The 9,712-nt window shown below is 50.0% G+C and overlaps 1 protein-coding gene across 11 annotated transcripts in view; it reads left to right on the top strand.

The window, feature by feature from the left end:
* LOC100577827 overlaps window positions 1-9,712 on the top strand; it is an 80,705-nt gene that overhangs the window by 21,164 nt on the left and 49,829 nt on the right. The window lies entirely within an intron of this gene.

Genomic DNA, 9,712 nt, shown 5'->3' with positions numbered 1-9,712 from the left:
GGATGGAGGAAAAGAGGATATTCGTGTAATTCCAGCGAGCATCTTTTCATCTTTTCGAATTCGATTCGCATATGCAAGAATAAAATTAGATCCTCTTTTCTTTTCTTTTTTTTGAATATCCCGTAAATTTTATCGTTGCATTCTTCGAAAGAAATATGAATCTTTTAATACAATTTCTCTCCTTCGATAAGGTTAGTTAAAAAATTAATGGGGATAAATAGTAACTAATCGGAATAATAACGAATGTAAATTCAAATGAACGTTTATAATTTTAGCGTAAAATTAAATCGAACCCTCTCGAATATTCGCTTCCCTTTCCCACGTTTCTTTCCTTTCCTTTCCTTTAGCGATCGTAAACGATGTTTATACAAACGTCCATGTTTCTTTCTGTATATCTTTCCTCGCACCTCCCCCTTTTTCTCCGTCTGTTTCTTCTCTCCGCTGTTTACCCTGGAAGTCATACACCGAGCGCGGAATTCGCTCGGCCATATTCCACGGGAGGGGGAACGTTTTCAACCGCCGAAACCACCTTTTAACATCCGCCAGTGACCATAATGGCGAACCACTCCTCTAGGAACGCATCATCGGGCTTTCCAAAAGCATCCACCCTCTTCGATCCACCTCCTCGTATCCATTCTTCCACTCTTCTTCTCGACCACCACCTCCGCACCGTTTACTTTCCATTCTCCTACAGAAAATTTCTATAAAAGTTTCCTCTCGTCTTTAGGAAAAAGAGAGCAACGTATAACGAACAAAGAACGCGAGTCCACATCGCGCGAACATTCGAAAAGGAAACATTCAGAAACGGTCAGTTTGCATTTCCGAGGGTTGGACATCTGAAAACGCTCGCGTTCGAGTATCTTATTAGAGAGTTTGGATGGAAATTCGCTCCCTTGTTCGCGCGTGCACGCACTTTATTTCTCGAAACTGTCCAAGTCCCGAAGCTCTGGCTGCGATGGGCAGCCAAAGTGGATTGCATCGAGGATTATCCCCGTGCATCGTTGACCCTCGGTTCACCTCGGTGCATCGTGAAATCCTGTTTCCACCGGGCCACTGCATTAGGATAATGAACCTCGTAAAGCCATCGAGAAGTTCCAACTTGATGATGCCGAATCGTCGGATGCCGCGGTACACGAATCGGGGGAAGGCGACGCGCCACGTTGCTCGAGCCACGGATTCGAACCGTGCGCATTATCGTACGAGTATTAAGAGTATGGCTCGATCGCGATGGTACTTAAGAGAATACTCGAGTGGAAAATTTTTCGATCGGATACGATGTTTTAAGCTTCCCCCGGATGATAATGCAAAGTGGAATGCTATCTTTTGCCCGGAGTCGGATTGCATTAATATTTTCGATCGAGGATAAAAATTTGTATCTTTGTAATTACGCGAGAGGAATGCTCTCGAGGTAGAAGTTGTACGAGTGATTGTAAATAATCTCTCGTTTGCGTCCCGATCAATTTTAAATACAATCCTTTCGATGGCAAGATGTCATTATCGCAACTCTTACTTTTAATAGAGTCGAAACGTTAGAAGAAACGTTTGCATAAGAGATATAAGGGATCGCCATTAGCCCGTTTACACATTACCGAATCGAAGAAGCGGATCGATCACGAAAACTCATCACGTCGTATCCTATGTCACGTAATTGTCCGCTTCCTCAACCGTGCATCGTAACTCGATAACTCTGCTCCGAATACTAAAGCGAGTTAACTCGTTAATAAATCAAACGAAACATCCCGAGTTCGACAGTTGATGCGCACGGTTCCCACCGAGGAAAATAACGACAAACTTCCCCTTCGATTCCTCCCCTCGTTCGACTCGAATGTTGTCGCCTCGAACGACGCAATGCAGGATACTTCGTTTCCTTTCGATTCTTTTATCCGTTTCGACCAATGTTTTTCTAAAAACATTCAAAATCCCTTTTTTTTTGCGCGCGAATCCCAGTTCGCGCCCTTCGCTCGCTGCGAAGGGAAGAGGCTCTCGCTCCTCGAAAGGAAAGACAATCGAGGAGCGTACGCGCGACGCGTATACGTGACGCGAGGTTGGAAGCTCGTCGCGAGGTACCGTTACGCCGAGTCGTCACGCGCCTCTCGATACGTCACGCCGCCGCGACGAAACCCAGCCGATCATAATGATTCCTCCGGCCGAAGAAAGCTAATCGAGCGGATCGATGAAGCGTGGATCGGCCGCGAAAAACGTTGATGCGAAGTTGTCGCGAAGAAGGAAGATTTTTGCGAAAGAAAGAAGAAAGAGGAACTGATGCTTCGCGATGTACGTGACTCGTTCTAGACTGTCGTCGTCGTAGAGGATGACAAAAATGATTGATACCCGGGTCGAGAAACGTCTTTCTCTTCCGTTGAGAGAAATCTGGAAACGCTCAACATCAACTGTATTACGTGAGAGGAAATAAACGATGAAGCCGCAAACAACAACTCGTTATCGCGGATATAATGATAAACGACAAGCTCGCGAAAGAGATGATTGATCTATTCTTTGTTTCAACAAATATATATATATACGAATTATCGAAATCTTCCTTCCTCCCTTTCTCTTAGTCCGTCACTCCGACGGATCTCTCGATGATCGAAGATTCTCGATCGACAGTTACGTTCGCTACCGAGCGTGCAGAGCGTCGTCGAGATAAAGGCCGCGAGCAGATCGAGCCGTGATAGCGGGCCGCTGCACAACCTCGCAGCGAATGATCCCGTGATGCGAGCGCGCGATCTCTGGATAGACGAGAAGAGAAAGGGAGCGGGGAGACGGGAGGGGAAGGAGAGATAAAGAGACGGCGAGGAGGCACGCTTTGCGCGGATGGGGAATGGAGGGGAAAGGGAGGGAGGGGAAGGATCGGGGAAGCCGAACGAAAGGCGAAGGAAGAGGGAGAGGCGAGAAAAAAGGAGAAGGAGCATCTACGGTCGGCGTCACGCTGTCGGGTACACCGGTTTCTCTCTCTCCCCTCCCCTCTGCGCTCTCCACGGGCAGCGCAGCACACGCAACACACACGCATATACACGCATGTACGTGTACACGTACAGCCGAGAGAAAAGTTCGTGCGTATACGCCGCGCAATATCGCGAAACGCCGCACAGCCACTACCGCGCACTGCGTGTCGGATAATTGTACGTAATTGCCGGCTAAGATAATTAGCGATCAACAATAAACCTCTCTGCCTCTCCCTCCCTCCTCCCGCCTCTTGAACCCGGCAACCGAAGCCGTGCTTCCAGTTGCACGTGTGCACAGGACGGCCGGAATCGGCCTCTTCGTGGCACCTACGCGTTAAACGCTTCCCTCTTCCCACTCCCCGTGTCCACCTCCCTGTCCTTCCCTCTCCTCCTGCCTCTTTCGATCCGAGTCTACCTGCCCGTCCGTTTATCTATTTATCTATTTCTTCGACTCCTCGGAACATTGGTGGACGTTCGGGGGAAGGAGGGGAAGGAGGGGAGTGGGAAGGAGACGGATGGCTGTGCACGGTAGCCTACAGGGTCGATCGGGGATGCTTGCTAATAATATGCTACGCGAGTAGACGCGTTACTCGGCACTGCTACCGGCCACGCTCGAGACTTGGAACGGAGATGGACACGGAGGGAAACGGGAGCTTCAACGTTGAGGAGCTTGGCATTGAGGGGATTGGAACCTTGGCTATCGATCGGAGGAAACGCGATTTTGATCGTCAGAGGAAAGGAAGGTCTGGACGGAGTCTTGGTCGTCAAATTGGAATCCCTTTGTATGCGTGATTTAATTAATCGATCAACAATCGACGAGAAATCTTTTAAAGATTTTGAAAGAAAATTATCGATATTGTCGATGATTTATTCTTTTGGATAAATATAGAGATGCCTTAGCTCGTGAATATTTCTTAATTAACGCCCGACAATGACACGAAAAAGACTTTTTAAAGATCTCGGGAGGAAATGCAGAGCGTTGTGATTCACTTTTCGGATGGATGCACGAGGGAATTTCGTTTCGACGATGGGAAAATCGTTATTTTGGACGATGGTTGGGAGGATGATGGTTCGCGTGGATAGAGGCTAATCGAGGCTGGCACGAGTAGTTTCGAGAGGATCTCGAGGAGAGGGCTCGTGGGAACACGAGACAGTTCGCCTGGATTGTCTGAACACGCCGCGGTTAAGTAGCTACAAGTGCAACAGGAGCTCGGATGATACAATGGTGTCCCAGTTTTTAGAAGTCTGCTCGAGATTCGAGTCGCGACACGTGCGAACGAAATAACTCTCTACATAAATGCACTTTGATCCGCAATATCGTATCTGGCGAATTCTTTAAAAAAGTCATCAAAGAATCCTCCTATAACTCTCATCATCGATCCTTAATTTGATTCGCTTCTACGAAATATCTAATTCGAATAAAACTCTCAATTCTCATGTTGTAACCCTGCGTATCAAAATTGTACAATTTACATTTGTACAATCGACGCTTCCACGATCGTATTCAAAATTGTAATACAAACTTGCAATACCTACGTCATCGGCCATTCCATATTTTCTCATCCAAATTCGACCAAAATTCGACGGTATCGCATTCGTATCAATCCCGTGTACGAGAGTAACTCTCGCCATCGTTTGCCCCGGATCCCCGAGGACAGGAGTCGAAGACGAGCGGATTTCGATCGACTAATCTATCCCCGACGGATACCGAGGCGAGGCGGCCCGTGTTCGCAAGGTATTACGGCCGCGCGTGACTAATCTCCGTCGAGATCCTGTATTGACAAATCGAGCCGAAGATTTTTTTCCCCCCTTTTTTCTTTTCCTTTTTTCCTTTTTCCCCTCCACCGTTTCGATTGTTCCGCGCGCGCACGAGAGAGAGAGAGAGAGAGAGAGAGAGAGAGACACGTCATGGGAGTGCACAGGTGCGCGGCTCGATCGCCTAATTACGCAGACGGCCGCCGCGGCACGTTTAAGACGTCGCTGTCGTGACTGACGTGCAGCGGGGAATTCTACGGCTCGCCTCGAATATTCTACGTTCCTACCACTAGCGGATAATTGGTAGGAATCGGTATAGGTTTAGGGTTTCGAAGTTTGATCCCGTGATTAGAGCGTGTGCAGGCATTCGCGAGAGGGAAAGGGAACGATCCACGTACGAGCGAATGACAAGTTGGCAAGTCGAGGTTGCAACGACGAGGAGGTTGTTGATCGGGAAAACGGAATCGAGATGCGAGAATACGCGTTTGAATATTCGCGTAATCGCGTTACCGGATCGAGAAAGAGACGAACGTGGAACGAATTATGCTTCCGCGCTACCGTACGTTATTAATCGCAACGGCCATCGATTATGGAACGCCGATGCGGGCCGAGATAATCGAACGGTATCGGTGCGAGAGACCGCGAAGAGGGACGAGCGATCCTCGAAGCGAATAGAGCGATCCGTGTATTGGATGTAATTAAAAAATGGAAAAAGGAAAAAAATACTGTTTCAAAGGAAAAAGAAAGAAAGAGATTGGAAATGATAATAGGAAATAGGAAACGGAAGAAAGGACGACAAAAGAGTGGATGGTGTCGGATCACGACCTACGAAGCTTTTCGAGGCGGGCCGGAGCGTGGGTAGCCAGAAATAGAAGGGAAGATACGCGAATTCGTAACCGGCCGGTTCTTAGTCCGGCTCCGGAAAGAAGAAGACGAAGAAGACGAAGAAGAAGAAGAAGAAGAGGACGACACAAGGGCGGAGAGGGAGGGAGAGGGAGGGAGAAGAAGAAGAAGAAAGGAGGACGCGCGGAGCCGGCCCCGCGCGCGGTTTATCAACCTTATCTCCCTCCTTCTCTCGCCCTCCTGCTTCCTCGTGCGCGTCCCGCAGGCGAAAAACAAAGTCAGTAAAGTTACGGCGAAACGCAAGCAACACGAAACAAGGGTCAAAATCCTTGCGCTTCGAAGGATGCTGCTGCCGTTGCCGCTGCTGCTGCTGCTGCTGCTGCCGCCGTACGCTCGAGGGACCGTACGCTCGCTTCGGAAGAAAGGAGAAACGGAGAAGGAGGAGGAGGAGGAGGAGGAGAGGTGGTGATGTTTGCGCCTAGAAGGAGAAAGACGGACGGAGACGAAACGAAGCGCGGGAGAAGAGGAGAGAAGAAAGCGAGTCGAGAGAGAGAAAGAGAGAGATAGGATCGCGAGCGAAAGCGGGATAAATATGTATATACAGAAAGAGAGAGGGAAACGGACGAGGAGGCGAAGGAAGCGAGAGGAGTGTAAAGAGGAGGAGACGGAGAGAGGGAGGCCAAGAGGGAGGGAGCAAAGCTACTGCGCGTTAGCTGTGCCTGTAGTACTCTACCTTCGCGGCCTCTGCCACCTCCACCTCGACCGGCTCACCTGAAGACAAGTTACCCCGCAATAAAAACACCGAGAAAATTATATGCCTCCCGGCCGCGCGCGCCAGCATCGAGCAAAAGGACCACTTGGCTTTCCTACTAACGCGGGGAAAAGGAGAGCAGAGGACAGAGCGGAGGGAGAGGTGGTGGTAGAGGCGAGCGTGCTCTCTGCGAGGGACCCCGGGTATGGAAGGAGAGACGAAAAGGATACGAAAGGGACGAACGGACGGCCGCTATCGGGAAGAGCAGAAAGAGCGAGACGAACGGCCGAGGGAGGAGGGAGGGGAGGGGGAGGGGAGAGAGAGAAATAAAAAAATGGAAAAGAATTAAAAGAAAAAAAAATGGCGACGCGGAGCGAAAGAGAGACGAGGGAGGAGGGAAAAGAAAAGGAAGAACGTTGGATGGAGATGATCGAGACGGGTATATATACGATTCTTCCCTCTTGCTCTCTCGGCCGGGCCCTAAGGCTCGGGGGGCCGGTGAAGGAAAGGAAGGACTGTATAAAGGAAGAAACCGTGCATCGCCACGGAAGCCTCGATCAAGCCACTAGGAGGCTGCTGGCGTCTCCTCTAATACACTGGGTGTTCCAACTCCGGTTGATGCGATCTCCTAAGATCTCTTAAGTTGAGGAACGGTCTATTGTGCCTGGAACCGAGTCTTTTTTACTCGCTCGCCGTCCTGGAAGGATCTCCTCCTTCCGCGTCGCGATGACGTCGCGCGCACCATCATCCTTTCGATCCGCTCGCTTTGCACGCTCGCTCGTTCGCGTGTCACGGGAAGAAGGCGTTATTTCTGGGAAACAAGGGGCAGGACATCGGTTATCCTTGGCCACGATTTATAATCTATTTTTCGCGATTACGATATAATAATAATTCTGTTCAACGTTATCGTTTATCGCTCTCTCTCTCTATCTCTTTGTATCTTTGTATCCCTGTCTTTGCAAAGTATCGATCGAGTCAATACGAGTCAATCGTACGAAAACGCGAACGATCGTTCCAGCATGGATTAAGGCAAGCCCGTTATAAACGATTATTGCACGGGGCGTGAAAGAAGAAGGATGGAGGAACGATAGGCGAGTTCGATCGAGGATCGAGGAAATCAATGGTCGTTTTTACGCGCGAGACGCATCGTCGGGTAAAATCGATACGCGGCCACGATCCGGCCAAGCTGCTCGCCCGTATTCCGAATAAAATTCAGGCCAGTAACAATCTCTCGGTGACGAAGAGAGAAGGAAGGAGCCGTCCGATCGGGAGAGAGCGAGACCCCGACACAACAGACCAGTTCGGCCAGCTGATGAGCCGGTTCTCCGATATACTTTTGTTTCCTCTTATTTCCTCGCTTCTTCTTCTGCCCCCTCCTTTTCCTCTCCTTTTTTTCTCTCCTCCTCCCCCTCTCTCTTTCTCTCTCTCTCTCTTTTTCCTCTTATTGCTAAGGTTCTGGTTCGAGAAGGGACCCGTTCGCGGTATATTTATACCCAACTCTCACTGCTTCTTCCTCCGTTCGCCCGTTTATACGTGACTCCGAATTTAAGGGTCTGCGGCCACCAGTTCCCCGCGGGAGGCGACGCGTACACGCCTCGCGACTTAACGAGCTTTTTGTATATTTCCAATGTATACGAAATGGGCATTTCGAAAAGATGGACGATACTCGTTTATTCCAGACTCGTTCCTCGTCTAATTTCCTTCTCTCTTCTTTCTTCTCCCTTCTCTTTCTTCTTTTCTCTGTCTCTCTTCGAACGGCGAATATCAAGGTAATAACGAGGGTATCGAACACTTGCAATCAAAATATCAATACAAATCGATACAAAGTATTGTACGCGTGCATCTCGATATTCCTCGCCCATCATTTTCCCTCGAATCGCGCGTTTTGTCTTTTCTGGAACTGGGACAACCCAGTAGTGACGAGGCGTAGCGATCGAGCGAAGAAATTACAGGTTTATCGAGGCGAAATGATCTCCTTCGAGCGAGAAACGGGCCAAGTCGAGAAATCTGCCATCTTATCCGGCGATAATTTTCGAAGGAGAAAACACGGCGAAAATCCTTCCTCTGCTGATCGACCAGGTCTCCCCCTTCCCCTTGATCGACGCCCCGATATCAGGCGTAGAGCCGGCAATGAGATCATTGCCTGGAATAAACGAGGCAATAATTTTATGCCACCGCGGCGGCTCAGGCGCGTAGCAGCACCCTCGCGCTCTATCGCCTGTCTCGGCCACGGAGAGCGGTTGCGCAACCATTTATTTTCCGTTGCGATATACGCGCTATACAGCCGAGGACTGTAGTACAACTGGCCTTGGATGAGATAGGCATTACACGATGGCATAATGCACGAGACACGACCAGCCAGCCAGCCAGCCAGCCAGCTGCGTGCTCGAGGGCCCTGCATCATCATCGTCATCCACGTCGTTGTCGTCCTCCTCCTCCTCCTCTTCTTCTTCTTTTCATTTTCTTCCCCACCACGCCAAACTTCTTCTTCTTCTTCTTTCTCCTCCTCCTCCTCCCTTCCCTTTCATTCCTCTTTTTCTCCATCCTCCTCCCGTCCCCCCGTTCATTTCCAGAACGCTACCGTTACACGGTGTAAACGCAGATTGGTGAGACGTCAGAGGGACCGGGCGCAAGATTGCTTCCCCTCGTCGCCGCCGCTCGATTAATCCACGTGCGCCCTCGCTCCGCGCCACAGTTTCGGACGGGAAGAGGGAAAGGGACGGGACGAGAAGGCGAGGCAGAGGCGATGCTATCGGTTATTAGTAACTCGTTTCGCGAGAGGAGGCCCTCTAGCCGCCGGCTACTCGCGCGATCCGCGCGAACGGGAATTAATATCCGACCGCGGCTAAGCGAGGAAACCTCATCCTCTCCTCCTTCCTTCCCTCTCTCTCTCTCTCGTCGTGTTTTATATACTCGTTAGATCGAGAGAAGACGCGGGTACTCGAGGGGAAAACGCGTTGTTTTGCGCGGAACCACGATCGTTGCACCGCGGCGATCATTCGTCTTGGGTCGGGGGGGATTTTTTTTTTTTCGTCCAGCTTCCTCCCAGAAGAAACAGAAGCGGCAACCCGTTAACCCATGCTTCTCCCATTTTTGTTCAACGGACAGCGTTCAAAGAAAATCGCACACATCTGAATACGACCAACCTCGCAATAACGAGGATCGGTCAAGCTTATCAACCTCGAGGAAACCAGGTCACTCACCAGTCTTATTGCTCAATAAGATTCCGATATTTAGATACTAGACAAGCCGGTGGTGGAGCAGCCCGCGCGATCGTAATTACCCAGCCTTATACTCTCTTACGGTAGTCTCTTTACGATCGTACGCCGGGTACCGTACCATAAAATCCGACAACCTGACATTTCTATCCGCAACGCAACCGTTCCCCGTTTCCACCACCGCGTAATTCCATCGGTTA

Source organism: Apis mellifera, linkage group LG2 (assembly GCF_003254395.2).
Source record: "Apis mellifera strain DH4 linkage group LG2, Amel_HAv3.1, whole genome shotgun sequence".
Lineage (NCBI taxonomy): Eukaryota > Metazoa > Arthropoda > Insecta > Hymenoptera > Apidae > Apis > Apis mellifera.
Note: the sequence above shows the minus strand (reverse complement) of the source record. Positions and strands in the feature narration are given on the sequence as shown.